At 33.8% G+C, this 16,134-nt stretch overlaps 1 protein-coding gene across 1 annotated transcript in view; it reads right to left on the bottom strand.

Annotated features, from left to right (window-relative positions):
- PUDP (pseudouridine 5'-phosphatase) overlaps window positions 1–16,134 on the bottom strand; it is a 37,318-nt gene that overhangs the window by 5,505 nt on the left and 15,679 nt on the right. The gene's annotated exons all lie outside the window — the stretch shown is intronic.

The raw sequence follows: 16,134 nt of genomic DNA, 5'->3' as shown, positions 1-16,134 counted from the left end.
GTTATACTTGATATACTAATAATTAAATAATAATGTCATGTGCAGTTGTTATCTACAACTCCTAAACTGTAGTAGTAGGTATTCCATGTGACAACTAAATCTCCATGAATCCCATTAAAGCTTCTTCCTTTCCATAAATTAATATCAAGCAATATTATATTAGATAAGTAAAGGTGTTTGTTCCCCTTTATTTATGGAATACACATCTGTACAAAAGTCTCCATACGTTATAGTCTGCACTTATAGAGAAAACAATTAATGGTGCTTAAGGAGGCAATGCGGCATCTTACAATGTCCATCAAATTCCCTGTGTATAATTGACTTTTTAAGGATTATTTAAATTAAAACAATAGACATCTTATACCAATAGACATCATATTGATTTTATTTGCAAGATTGATTTCAGGCTATATTACATGTCTATGAGAAACATACAGAACAACCTGTAGGACTAATTGCTTTCTAATACATAATTATTTTGTGATGGGCCGTGTCTGTAAGAAAACTGTTCATTGGGTTGTAAACTAATTATCTGGAGTTTGCAACTCTGATCTGGTAGCCGATATCAGACAGCTACCAGCCACTACTTTTTATCAAAATTCTAAAAGATTCAAGATTCTAAATGTGGCTTCATCAAAACATGACACTTGGGTTTAAGAGAAGGCTACAAACTGTTTAGGTTCCTACACCATTACTTCTTCAGATATAGAATAATCTGCTAGTAGTTCTAAATTTCTCCTAACCTTACTTTACTATCACAATACAAATCTCATTGTATTGACAATTGCAAAAGGTTCTTAAAAAAATAACATGCCAAGGATGTTGTGCAGGGCTAGAATAATCCTGCTATACAGCCTACCATAATCCTGCTATACAGCCTACTATAACAATTATGCCCATTTACCGAAAATAAGTGTGTTTATTTAGCACAAAGGTGGGGAACGATGGGCCTTTTATGTGGACTTCAACTCCAAAAATTCTGGGAGTTAAAGTCCACAAGTCATAAAGGGGCCGTCATTCCCCACCTCTTATTGTTCAGAGTTTTTGCAGCATAAATTCAGCGGCAGAAAAGTAAACACAGATGGCTGATGCTTCATTTAACGTCTTTATAAACATATTAAATGAATTTTACAATATCAGTTGTAGATTTCTCCAACATGGAGCAAAGTCAAACAGAAGTAAACATGTTGCAACCAACTCAACTTCAGCAGAAGAGCAAGAAAAAGAGAGAGAGCTTCTAGTTTCACTTTCCAGGTCAGATCCCATTGGCTGGTCTGTTACCATGCCTACTCACTGACTCTGTTAACTATATCTCTGCCAGTAAATGAATACTCTGACACTTATCATATAAAAATCAGTGTTTTTTAACACAAATTATTAATACTGTCCAGATTTATGAGGCAAAAACTATACATATTTTGTCTCTTTAGTCCATTGTTCAATCCACTTTATACACCATTGTGCTAGATATTGATTAGAATTAATAACATGGTTTGATAACTATGAGGTTAGCCAAGTTTCTTCTAGGGAAATAAGCAATTGTTTAGAAAGCATTAAATAATTTGAGAATGAGATTACTGAGGAAGTAAAAATGGTTTACTTAGATTTTTTTATATTGAAGCTGCATTAATAGCCCAGATATATTGAGCATGCATATTGATATTTTATTAGGCTTTTAATAGGAATACAACCGTCTAATGACCTCTATAATTTAAAGATATTTTGCAATTATTGCATTAAAGCCAGGGTGAAAAGAAAATTCTTCTGCTGATTCAGGTCTGATTCAGATTCATAAATTCAATCTATGCCACTGTAAAACATTTCTTTTAACAGCAGGCTGAAATTGTTGAAATGGATCCAATAAAATTTTTACATTTGAATGGCCATTGAAGGCCATTTTTACATTTGATTTTTTTAATAATTCAGAATAATAAACAAGCAAACATAAATATTCTATTACAGGTATTATTAGGTCCTGATGACATTACTGTTTTTAATCTGCCCAAAAACAAAATCAATTTTGTTACAGTTTTATCATGAAAATAATTCCTTATGAATTTTAACAGCACACAAGGAATTAAATTAGCATTAAACAAGTTAAGTAAGCATCCAACATAGTGTCTTGCACTGATACACTGTCATGCAGTTCATGGATTGTTTTTTAAATGAACAAATTGTACATTGTATGCATTAATAGTAATGGGCTTAGTTTATCATTACTTGGGAATATCTTTTCAGGAAGGTACCATATCTAGAAAATTCAACATGAAAATCAACAATAAAAATTTAGCCTATCTTTTCTAAGAATTCGAAACATCTTATATAAGAATTCTCTTAATTTCATCCTTTTAATGTTCTGTTAGTTTAATTGGATGAAGAAAGAGATAAGTCTTCAGTAATTCAGAGTTTATAGGTCTGAAGTTAATATCTTAACCACTGTGCTATCCTGAATTCCCAAAAACAACCAGGAATTGCTTTGGCTCAACTATATTTATAATGGAATGCTTGGAAGAGGTAACAATATCATTTTTGGGTTGCTGAAATTAACAGTTATTCTTATTTGACAACCAAATTTCATTATGTTTTTTTAATATTATAATTGTTGATCACATCACAATAACATACTAGAAATAGTTTGAGCCTTAAAAATATTCACATTTTATAAAAGACAACAAATATTGACTCATAATAAAGCTTTTGGATTATTCAAGTATTTTTTCATTTTCTTTTGATGTATAGGACATCCAAGTTGTAAGGGAAAATATATCTGAATAACTCAGTTACAGCAGCCTCACTAAAATATTAACAAATACATCCATTTTAAAGCTATAATATTTGCAGTTTTTTACTCCTGCTGTGTAAACTATCTGAAGAATTACATTTTGGAAGAAAACATTGCCTATTTTTGGTTCCCCAAGGAGTATGTAAACTGCATTCTTTTTCACAGTCCAAGAAGTTTGAGAGTGAAAAATCACACAAGATTAAGTATTATAGGAGGAAATGTGTCATTATAAAATTATTTTTCCACAAATATTCTAATAAAATAAATGCCTTTTTCCCAATGTTTGGTTATGCTGGATGAGAATTCTGGAAGTTATAATCTTAATATATCATCAGGTTAAAAACCGACTATATTTCCACTGTTCTTTTTGCCTTAGTTTTCTTTCCTTCTTCTTTTAACAAATTATTTTCTATTATTAATTCATATTATTTAATATAGGATAATGTATAGTATTGTATTTCTTTTCTCCTTTCTTTGTCATTCATATATATATATATATATATATATATATATATATATATATATATATATATATATACACACACACACACACACACACACACACACACATACATATACATTTACATACATACATACATCTATATCTATATCTATATCTATATATATATATACACACACACATACATACATGTCCCTTCAATATATATATCTACTTTTAGTCCAAATAATGTGTTTGTGTTCTACATAATGTTTAGAGGGATCTGGGAGAAAAGTGAGGAATGTCAAGCAAATTGCAGAGTATTACCGAGAAATGGTAGAATATTACAAAGAATATTGTTCTAAACTTGTTGGAACAAGTACATGCTGCCAAAACCAAAGTACAGATTTGTATAAAATTTAGCATAATCTATTCCCTCACAAAAGAAGAGTATGAAGGTTTATTTCCATTCTAGTTAAATATTTGCTAACTAGTTATATACAAACAAGTATTTTTGGCCTTCATGTATAGTTATGGTAATGCAGATCATAAAATATATTAATATAACTTCATCAATTTATTAGGTTTTATCTTCTTCTAATGATCTTGTTTATTTTGTCATAGTTGCTATCAGGATCCCTTCCATGTCATTAAACCTTCATCTCTCTTCTCTCTGAAGTTTTCCAGAATAGTAAGTCTAAATTGAGAACCAGCTTTTAAATGACATTACAGGCCAACTTATCAACTAGAAATAGATAGGATAGATAGTAGATTGTAGAAGTGCAGTCCTAATTTTGTGGGGAAATGTATGTTTACTAAACAGTCTTAACTGGAACCTAAAGGATATACTAAAAGATATTCTAAATTTTAATAGAAATTAGAAGAGTTGTTTGATTGAACCAAAGCTAAAAGTATATGCATCCCTTACAGTATAGAGCCTATGAATCAACCTAAAGAAAACAATATAATCCCAATTTCAAGATAAACCATATTTGTAAAATTCTTTAGGCTATAAGAAAAAAATCCTGTCAACATTCTTTTATATAGCTTTATATATCACCCAGCTAATTTTTCCCTATAAATGGCAACAGTCACATGAAGACAAAGGTTTTAGAGGTCTTGCTGCAATTCAACACTATTTGATAACTTCCAAATTGCAATCCTGAAGCTCATTCACACTTCATTTAAAACTGAAATTGAAGGAGAATTACTATATAATTTTTTTCAAAATCCCCTTTCTAGTTCTTAGCTGAGAAAAATGTAAAGACTGCAATGTCTAAACCTTTTATTGCTATTGGCCTAATGAAGATTATAAATACAGATTTTTTGATTCTGAAGATTAGTGAAGAAAATTTCCTACATATTTGGGACTCTAACTCTAGTAGTATGTTGCTTCTTAGTGACTGTGTATTTATCTTTATGTATATTAGTAGGGACCAACTTCTCATTTATTTCTCATATCATAGATGACTCCTCATATTTTATCTCATGGTTGATGAGATATATAGCCAGTACACAAATAATTAACCACATAATGGAAATAGAAATTATTCAATTATATCCTCTAAGTGTAAAAAGCTTCCTATTTTAACTTTCTATTTTTATCTGATCAGGTGAGTACAATTTCAAATAAAAAAACTGGATCTATAGAATCCATACATATTCTTGAAAGTAAATATTATGCCTCAGGGTGATGATTTGGCATTTATCTATCTTTAAGAAAAAGAAGACTGAAAAGCAAACAAATTATTTTCATAACTATTGCTTAGACCAACTGCAAACCATCAGAATTAACTGTTCTATTTCTGCAAAACTATGGCTATATCCCTGCAACAAAACAATGAATAGTATTATATACTTTCTCAATAAACATGACAATGTTTACAAAAAATGTAGCCATTTCTAAACTGCAGGCACATGTTTCTGATTCGAAAAAAAATCTGTGAAAGCAAAGTGGTTTTGGCAGTACCCGTATGGAGTTAGAACTGAGAGAAAGTCAGAAGCACAGAAATAGAAACACTTTAAACAATTAATTAGGTGACAATAATGGCTATTATAGAAGCAACATTTCATTTGGAAGCAAAACCATTGCCGATCTCATAAGCATTTTAGAGAGAGTTAGATAACTGAGTGAGAAGAAAGGAATTAAAAACATTTTAATTTAGAATACATTACAGTGAAGGAATGTGATTCTTTCAGTAGCAGTAGGACTGGGACAATGAAGCTCTGAATAATGACAATATTTACAAACAAAAATAAGTAACCTGATTTATTTAGGATGGCTTTTCAAGGGGATTGTATGCTTAGAAGAAAGCACAAATTCAGTGTTAACACTATGTGTTAAAAATTCTGGTCTACTATTAATTTTATCATTTTTTCCAGGTTGTTTATGAGTCATGCAAGCTGTCCTAAAAGGTAACTTGCCTAGTGCAGTTGATCTTATTTTGGAATGAGCACCTGCTGGAGAGAAATGTTCATTGTTTGCAAAACTGATATAGGAATAGGACCCAGACTGTTCATGTTTTTCATGCTCCAGAATCCTTCTTTGAGTTCTTGGTATTACTTATGCTACTTCTTTTATACAGCTGTAGAATTTTTATTGGTAATTTTTTTTTGTTTTCCTTTTTTATTTATATTCTATTTTTATAAATACATTTTGCATTTAACCATTCTAATATTATACCTTTACCATGTAGATTTCCTGTATTCTTACTCATGTTTATACTTATATCTATTATCTTGTAAGCGATTGACAAATCAAATAAATAAAATAATAAATAAATCCTGAGGACTGTTACACTGACCATCAGGAAGCAAGTATTATGTGAACTGTTTTGTCCTTTCATGGATTTGTCAGATGTACAGTAGGGCATCGGGTAATACTTTACAGGGTTCAAATATTTTATCATGTACCCTGACTCAATATCATAAAAAAAATTTAAAATCCCTCTATATATACCAACACAGAGGGGAGTGAAGTTATGTAACAGAGCAAGACACAAAGTAACATCCATGCTTATGGGAACTTGTACCAATGTGAAAACCAACATTGTTTCACTCAGTGGTTCCTAAAACTCTCAAGGAGACCATAATACCACATTTCTGCTCAGAACAGCACATTCCTTGACAATTGGTATTTAAAGGCATTCCCATGGCCTTTGATATAGGTGACTAATGACTAATTGTTTGTCTATGCGTTTTTCCAGTTGAAAGCCATTTTAAAGCCATCCAGCTTGCTAATTACCACTGTTAGCAAATTTGACAGTGGAGCACATACCTTTTTGATGTGTTTGAAATTTCCACCATATTTCACTGGGTAATTCCAGAGTCTTTTGTTCCCTGTCAACTTTACTCACAATATATATAATTGTATACATCCTTTTTATGTCTCTCCTCAGTCATCATTTTTCTAAATTAAAAGTTCTAATTTCACCATAGAGAAATGTTTTTTGTGGCAACAGACATGATGCTGAATATGTAAGTCAAGAAGAAAAACCTGTACAGATTTTAGCAAAATAACTCCTGGCTAAAATACAGTCATGAGAACTGCAAGAAGAAATTCCAACCCTCATAATGAATTTATTAAGGTTCAATCTCTGAATAATATGAAACACCCTCCCCAGTTGCCTTTTATAAAATCCTGATTTTCTTCCTATTCCTTGACTGTTTCTATTAATTTCATTTTTTTCTTCAGGCTCTCCATAAACTTCCATAAATTTAAAAGGAAATTTTAAAAACAGCATCATTTGATTGGAATGCATCTATACATTTACATAAAAGTTCAACTTTCCTTAAAAGCTTTGATGTTTTTGGATTTACAATGTACAGAGAAAACCAACCACAGCTGAAAAGTATAATAAATGCATGAATATGTTACAAAAGAATAAGTCCAGAAAACTATTTTAATATCTGTTTAAGAAAGGTCTATAATTTTATTAAAACCAAAGTGAAAATTAACACCTTCCTTAAGCAGAAATTAAAATAGTTCTCTGGACTAATTACATTCTTTTCTTATATATTCATGCATTTATTATAAATTTCCTTTACGGCCACTCAAATCAGTCACTAAGGGGTACAGTGTATATTTCTCTGTGGATCAGGGAGAAATGTTCCCTCAAGATTTTAAAGCAAAAAGCAACAAAAAAAGAAAAACAAACTATATATGGCAGCACAATTTAAGAAATCACTGTGGAAAAAAAACAGTAAGCAGAGTTTAACATTTTAACTTAGCTTGGATTACTAACAGACTGGACAAATAACTGTGGACTAAAAAAGAAAAGTATGAAAATGAATGTGGCTCTGAAAAAGCTAAATAACAAATTGAATTGATTTAGATCAGATAAGGCAGCTGAAAATAATAAATTATGTTAATTTTTGAAATCCTTCAAAAAGATGTTGCTCAAGAAATAAGAATAAAAAGGGTATCAGGAATAAATCATTCAGAGAGAATGAAAAAATCCAAAGAGAAGGGTTTTTAGGTGTGGCCCAATAAAATACCACGTCACTGGTATGTACCGAATGAAGACTTCTTTTCCAGTTTCTAATATTCTTCTTCTCCATAGTCTCTAGTCAAATCTGTGGTGGTTTTCAAAGGGTAGCATAAAGACAAATGCATCATTTCCTTGCATGAAGCTAAATAAAAATTATATATGCAGAATAATTTATGAAATTATGCAAAATTATCCCAGATGAAAATTTAATAAGAGGAACAGTATAGACGAATCTAAGAAATTAGAATATAATAGTTGTCTACTTAGATAGTAATTAGGAAAAAGGAAAGGAAGTAACCTTGATAGGATATGCAGAAGCCAGGGACTAAAACATTTTTAAGATTAGAATGTCCAGGCAACATTCAGATGCAGCTCAGACAGACATTTCCATGACTCACTGGAGTATAAAAAGGAAGAGGGGAACAGCAGAATCAGACTGCAAGATTGTCATAATAGCCAATCTATAAAGATAGTCCGTTCAAAGATTTCCAAAATACACACAAAAGGTGATATATTTTTCCCCTTTGAAAAATCGAAGAGCATTATATACCAAGAAGAAATAGCAGGAACAGCAGCAACAGCAGGAGGAAGAGGTGGTGGTTGTTTTAAAATGTATTAGAATGAGAATCATTGACCAGAATAATTTCAGACAGGTCTAAAATACTTGAATTAAGACTGGACCAGCCTGAGACTAAGGGTGAGCTGTAATCTGTAAAACACATGATCCTAACTGATATCATCTTCTCAAAATTAAGAATTATAAAAGGATAAAATACAAAATACAAATAAGAACAATTCTATCAATTATTTAATTAATTATTTAATTATTCTATTAATTAAATTTGATCAATCTTTGTGCTGGCTTCACTTTGGGAATGAAGCCCATGGCATTTTACACAAAAGCTAAGTACAGTTATTGCTGTAAAAATGTTGTGCGGCGTTGTTTTTGACATTTCTTAATATATTTTACATTGCTCCATAAACCCAAAATTATATTTGATTGCAGAGTCATAACACAAAGAAATTACCAATTAAAAAGAAAAGGGCATTCAGTAAGTCACAGAAATCCTTTCTTCAGCAATTATAACTTCCAAAATCTTATTTCCCACATGCTTTGATGCAATATTATCACTTCATCTGAAGCTATTATTGAATATGCACATTATATATCATCATATATAGAATATTTGAATTCAAACTACCTAAAAATAATTTTGTAGCACAGAAGTATCTTTGATACTTTCAAGTTATTATTTCCACCAATTAGAAGCTATTACTCTATGTTTTATATTCTAGAAAAGGGACGCTACTGTCCCTTGTTGATATAGTAACCACCATCAAATAATAAAATCACATAAAAGGTACTGTTGCCCTTCCTTTAATTATTTAATGAAATATTGGTTTGTACAATATAGTGTGTGTGTGTATGTGTGTGGCTTGAAGCTGGTGTTAACTCCAAGTGACTGCCTGGACAAATCTCTGCAGCTTTCTTTTCATGTGGTTTGCTATTGCCTCCTGCCATTGAATCTCATAATTATATATAGACAATCCTACTTATTTTAATGGACATTCAAATGATACTAACTTTGATTAGATTTTAGATTTTAATCTGAAGAACTAGTACAGGTTCTTGTGTGTGTAAAATGTTATCTTTTTATTGTGGCAAATAGTCAACAAATAAAATTGTTTCTTAAAATTATCATATGCGAAAGAAGAAATTGTAGAGGTAATTCCTGGGGTGGAAGCAAAAACACCACTTTAAAATTTTGCTTTAAAATAAGTTAAATCAACTTTAAAAATACCACCTCAAACCATACATTTTGCTGACTTCTTCATTGTAGGTAGAAAATGAGGTCAACTTTAAAAAATGCTTAAAGATATCCTTTCCCCACTATTACAGTAGAATAATTCGTTTAATTGTAATCCATTGTGCATTCATTGTAAAGACAGCTAGATGAAAAAACCCCACAATTTTAAAAAAATTCTTTCCCCCCTCCAAATAATTCAGACAGACAAAAACAGCACCAATATGACACTTGATGATAACCACTTAACATATTTGTATTTTTTTTATTTGTTACATTTCTATGCTAAAAATCAAACACACCAGCACTGAAACTTTAATTTTAGATGAAGCACATTCTTATCTGAATGATTAGTTCACGGTTTTCAAGATAAATATAAAGATATTTTATTGTTGCTTGAAAAACCACAATAATTTAATCCTAACTTTTTTATTTAGATTATTTTTCCATTTAAGCTTTGTTTTCCATTGATTTTAACAGCAGTTCAATATATATTTATTGCATATAATTTTGTACCTTTGAGTTAAGTAATATGGCATATAAAATATATGTAAGTACCTTTTTTTGCATTTATATGGGACAATTCTGTTTCTGTCCTAATCGTCTTCTTATTGAAACTCCATTTCATGTAAGTATTCAAAAATAGCACACACTAAGCCAGAATATTACATTAAACTTTCATAAACTATTTTCATGGATTTCTTAAAGAACTTTCATATCTTCACTTGCAGCTGGTCTTACATTACAAGATCTTTGTTCTGCTTCTCTTCTAGCTTAAATGCATTATCTTGTGCCCATTTGTGTGTTTCATGGGACGCTCTTGTATCCATGAAGATGCAAAAAAAGAAGTTAGCTTCATGTACTCCTGCTTTTCTCACTCAACCCCCTCTACTTCTCCACTCTCCCAGATATATTACAGCAATTTAGGGCACTGTGAAAAGTCAACTCCCATGTAGCTAAAGAATCCTCAGCTGGATTGAGCAGCCTTTTGTTATTGAAGTGTTAATCTCTGAAGGAATGAGCTGAGGTAGACTCATTGCCTAATTTACATACAATGGTGTAATCTAATTTTTTTTAAAAAAATCTGTATATAGTGTATGGCCTGTGACCAGAATTATTACCTCTGTTGGCTTTTAAATCCAAATGGAATTTTTTCTACAACTTAATACAGAATATATGTAATCATGATGACTAAGATTAAATCAATTTATGTTGTCCTAGACCTAGATCAACTGAAATAGCATTTTCTACAATTATACATTCTTATGTTTTTTTCTGCAAAAACGTACATTTTTTTACACTGCTCAAAAAAGTAAAGGGAACACTTAAACAACACAATATAACTCCAAGTCAATCACACTTCTGTGAAATCAAACTGTCCACTTAGGTAGCAACACTGATTGACAATCAATTTCACATGCTGTTGTGCAAATGGAATAGACAACAGGTGGAAAGCATAGGCAATTAGCAAGACATCCTCAATAAAGAAGTGGTTCTGCAAGTGGTGACCACAGACCACTTCTCAGTTCCTATGCTTTCTGGCTGATGGTTTGGTCACTTTTGAATGCTGGCGGTGCTTTGACTCTAGTGGTAGCATGAGATGGAGTCTACAACCCACACAAGTGGCTCAGGTAGTGCAGCTCCTCCAGGATGGCATATCAATGCGAGCTGTGGCAAGGTTTGCTGTGTCTGTCAGCGTAGTGTCCAGAGCATGGAGGCGCTACCAGGCCAGTACATCAGGAGACGCAGAGAAGGCCGTAGGAGGGCAACAACCCAGCATCAGGACTGCTACCTCTGCCTTTGTGCAAGGAGGGACAGGAGGAGCACTGCCAGAGCCCTGCAAAATGACCTCCAGCGGGCCACAGATGTGCATGTGGCTGCTCAAACGGTCAGAAACAGACTCCATGAGGGTGGTATGAGGGCCCGACGTCCACAGGTGGGAGTTGTGCTTACAGCCCAATACTGTGCAGGATGTTTGGCATTTGCCAGAGAACACCAAGATTGGCACATTCGCCAATGGCGCCCTGTGCTCTTCACAGATGAAAGCAGATTCACACTGAGCACATGTGACAGACGTGACAGGGTCTGGAGACACTATGGAGAATGTTCTGCTGCCTGCAGCATCCTTCAGCATGACCGGTTTGGCAGTGGGTCAGTAATGGTGTGGGGTGGCATTTCTTTAGGGGGCCGCACAGCCCTCCATGTGCTCGCCAGAGGTAGCCTGACTGCCATTAGGTACCGAGATGAGATCCTCAGACCCCTTGTGAGACCATATGCTGGTGCGGTTGGCCCTGGGTTACTCCTAATGCATGACAATGCTAGACCTCATGTGGCTGGAGTGTGTCAGCAGTTCCTGCAAGACGAAGGCATTGATGCTATGGACTGGCCCGCCCGTTCCCCAGACCTGAATCCAATTGAGCACATCTGGGACATCATGTCTCGCTACATCCACCAACGCCACGTTGCACCACAGACTGTCCAGGAGTTGGGGGATGCTTTAGTCCAGGTGTGGGAGGAGATCCCTCAGGAGACCATCCGCCACCTCATCAGGAGCATGCCCAGGCGTTGTAGGGAGTTCATACAGGAACGTGGAGGCCACACACACTACTGAGCTTCATTTTGACTTGTTTTAAGGACATTACATCAAAGTTGGATCAGCCTGTAGTGTTTTTTTCCACTTTAATTTTGAGCGTAACTCCAAATCCAGACCTCCATGGGTTGCTACCCTGTTTCTCCAACAATACGGCCTCCCCCAATAGGAAGTCCCAGCATGTTTTATAGGCATGAAATGAAATTAAGCCCCTCCCCCCAAATTAAGGCCTATATTAAAACATGCGAAATGGGGGGAATGGTGGGGGGGGGGGCTTGCTGTTAGGAAGTACTTTTGTTGCACACCCGGATATGGTGCTGCCTGCATTGACCCCGATACGAAGTGCCCCACCAACGCCGAGGTCAACATCCAAGCCGTCGCCGCCTGCCTGAAGATGCAAGGGGGGGGGGGTTTAAGTCACCCCCAAAAAGACAGCCTAGCCATTTTTTCAGGGCTCAAAAAAAAATAAGACCCGGCCTTATTATATGAGAAACACGGTAAATTTGATTTCCATTGATAATTTTTGTGTGAGTTTGTTGTCAGCACATTCAGCTATGTAATGAACAAAGTATTTAATAAGAATATTTCATTCATTCAGATCTAGGATGTCTTATTTTTCTGTTCCCTTTATTTTTTTCAGCAGTGTATTTATCTTTCATGCACCTATAATGTTCTGTTCTGATTCAGGAAACATCTTCTTATTTTTTTATTGTTTGAAACTTGCTGAGCTCTTTGTGGAAATTATTAATAAGATTTATATCAGTAGTGTACATATTAATACTGTATATTAACGGTTTAACAAATATTTTCAGAAACTGAAGCAATAGCAAACTTCATAGCACTGTGCTACAATTTTCTTCCCTTGTAAAGTCTATGATATGGTTTTCTGCTGCTCTTAAAATGTGTTACAGATCCTTCCAATAAAGATGTGCCCAAGTGACATTACAATTCCTTTAGAGCAGGCAATGTCAGTTTCTGAAAAGTTGGTAGTTTTCATTTTTACACTTCGTAACATAACCCGGCCTGCAAAAAACGTATAAATGTCAATGTAAGGTTAGCATTTGGACATATGTATGTTATATATGCCAGCTAGATATTTCAGAACTACAGTATTTTAGATATTTTGCCAATTAGAATAATGTAAATTTGCACTAAAAATGCAAGTCTGGCAAAATTTCTGCAAGTGTGATCTTTTTCTACAAGGGCAAAAAAGAGAGAGAAGGCACTGTTTTGTCAGCTATGCAAGTTTTATACATTATTCATTCAGATTCTTCAGTTTGAGATTGATTGGCTTGCAAATAAAAAGCAATTTTACAACAGACAGGTAGTCCTCAACCTGTGATCATATGGTCAGTGACTGTTACGAATTATGATTCCACTGAAGAAATCATGATTACGACAGGCCATTAAGAATTCTAGCATGATTAAGACCCGGTGCTTAGCAATTTGTTCACAGTTACAGCCAGTTGTAAGCACCCTACAACTGCAATCATGTGGTTGCCATTTGCATCCTTCCCTGCCAGCTTTGCCAGAAAGTCAAGCCTCCCTGACCCACAAATCCTTCCCAATCCCTCTATGCTTTGCCATATCTACCATTAGTCCACACCTCCCCAGTTCCACCCTGACTTGTGTTGCACCCACACAGACCCTCTCCAACCCATGTGTGCACTTGCACAGCCTCAGGCATATTCCCTAACCTGCATAGTGTTTCTCACACATCTCCTTACACTCTCCCCAACCCATGTGGACTTCATGTACCCACTTTGCATTCTTGCGTACCTCACCAATAACTTCATTAGCAAACAACTTAGGTACCATCAACATTCCACGCTACTGAATACACCAATGCTCACAATTTTACCTGTTTCGAGAAATAAACCCTAATTCTTCATATGTTCCTTGCACATTATGTTTAACAATTCTACCAAGGAACAAATAGATTCTTGCAATGTTTTGTTATACCAAAATAAAATCCATATTCAACTACAGCAAAAATATAATAAATACATATAAAATTCCATTCTAAAGGCTTTGGGAGACTGTTCTCACTGTTGTTAAAAATTAAGAAAATTAAAGTGAAAATTAAGAAATGACACTATCCAGAGATCAGCTTATAATAAGAGAACATATAAAGTAGAATACATTTTCCTCAGATTTGAACATTTTTTTTAAATATATTACAAGTTCTTCTAAGTAACACTACAAGGAATAGGTCTTTGTGAGAACACAAAAACAAGTTTGCTCTTGCCTCAGTAACATGCAGTCTTTATTCATTTGAAGAACTCATTAGAGGTAATGTTTGTGTTTGAAAATTTATCATCAATTTATGATTGTTGACAGATTAAAGGTATTTGGTGATCCAAGATAGATAGCAAGCTCAATCTTGGTTCTTTTAAAAATTATACTGTCTAATCTCATAATGATGAACCTATGGCACATATCCTGGAAGTGGCATACAGAGCCATCTCTCTGGGCACGCCAGCTATCGCCTGTTGCTCTTCCAGGTTCTGGCGCGCACCGCCCAGCTGGTCTTTGTGCACTCATGCGGTCTTCTGCGCCAGCCAGCTGGTCTTTCGGTTGCTAACACACATGTGCATGCAAAGACCAGATGGCCAGCGCGCATGCGCATTAGAAACCACCTGGCCACTTGGTCTTCCGGTTTCTAACGTGCATGCACATGCGCATATATGTTAGAAGCCGAAAGACCAGGTGGCCGGTCTGCATGCGTGCTCTGGAGCTGCTCTCCTGCTTTTCAGCATGTGCACACGTTTCAGCACTCAGTTCCTTTTCAGCTTCTGCGCGCTCCCATTTGGGCACTTGGTGCCAAAAAGATTTAACCACCATTGGTCTAATCCTTGATGACTAATAGCGTTCATTATCTTGGAGAAATTAGACAGCAAACACTTGATGATTTTTTTTTAAATGTAAAAGACAAGTAAACAAAGCATAGCTCCTTGCCCATTTCCAATAGTGATTTTTCAACTATCACTGCTGCTGATAAAACAAACAAATGTGTATGTGCAGTATAAATAGATACTTTAAAAATTACAGGTAAGAAGATAATACATTTTTTTTCTAAGCAATATTAAAGCAATATTAAAGCAAGTTACACAGATATTTAAAGAAATCCACATTTGTAACAAAGCTATGAGTAAAAATGTTACAATAAACTACTATAGTTTTCAATTCCTTTATATTGATGCTAGGAAAAATGGCACAAGAAAAAAATTACTACCTAATTGCAAATAAAATCACTAATAGTTACTTAATTTCACTGCTAAATTTATCCTCTACTCTATATTTCCTTTGTAAGCTTTTTTCTAATAAAATTCTGGAAATTGATTTCTTCTTTTATGGTAGGGTAATTAATATATTTAATACATTAATATATTTATATTAATTTAATATTTTGAAAGCTACATTGCAGGCTTTACTTATGTTATTATATAAGTAATTAAATAATATAGAGTCATGAGAATATTCAGATATACAAACATGATGAGATTAATGCCTCCTTTGGTATTGAATTACCTTAATGATAATTGATCATTGAGTAAGAGAAAAAGGAAAGAAAACATGGATGTCTAAATAAAAAATCACTGTAAAAATAAAGATTTTGCAATATTTTAAAATATATTTGGTTATTCCCCATTTGTCTCTTCAGAGTAACACAATACAGCATAAATGTAACAACATTAATGGAATAATTTCTTGTTTACTCGTTCTTTGTTCAGAGGTTATAAAGATGCAGTTATGGGAAGCATAAAGCAGTTAAACTTCTATGACAAGATTTGTTGAAGTAAATTAAACATAGCTATCCTATTATTATATTCAGTAGCAATACTCTTGTATACTGCAAAAGATATATGATTCAGAAGAGGCTATCATGAAACTTTAAAAAAAATATGTAATGAGCTCCTTAATACAGTGGCTTATTCTCCAGTCACTTAATAATATACTGCTTTTTAGCAATGAGTGAGTACTTTCACAGCTTCAACATAGAATGACAGAGAGTTACAAAATATAAT

This window comes from Notechis scutatus, chromosome 5 (assembly GCF_049901735.1).
Source record: "Notechis scutatus isolate UNSWTSFEM ecotype Mainland chromosome 5, rNotScu1.2, whole genome shotgun sequence".
NCBI lineage: Eukaryota > Metazoa > Chordata > Lepidosauria > Squamata > Elapidae > Notechis > Notechis scutatus.
Note: the sequence above shows the minus strand (reverse complement) of the source record. Positions and strands in the feature narration are given on the sequence as shown.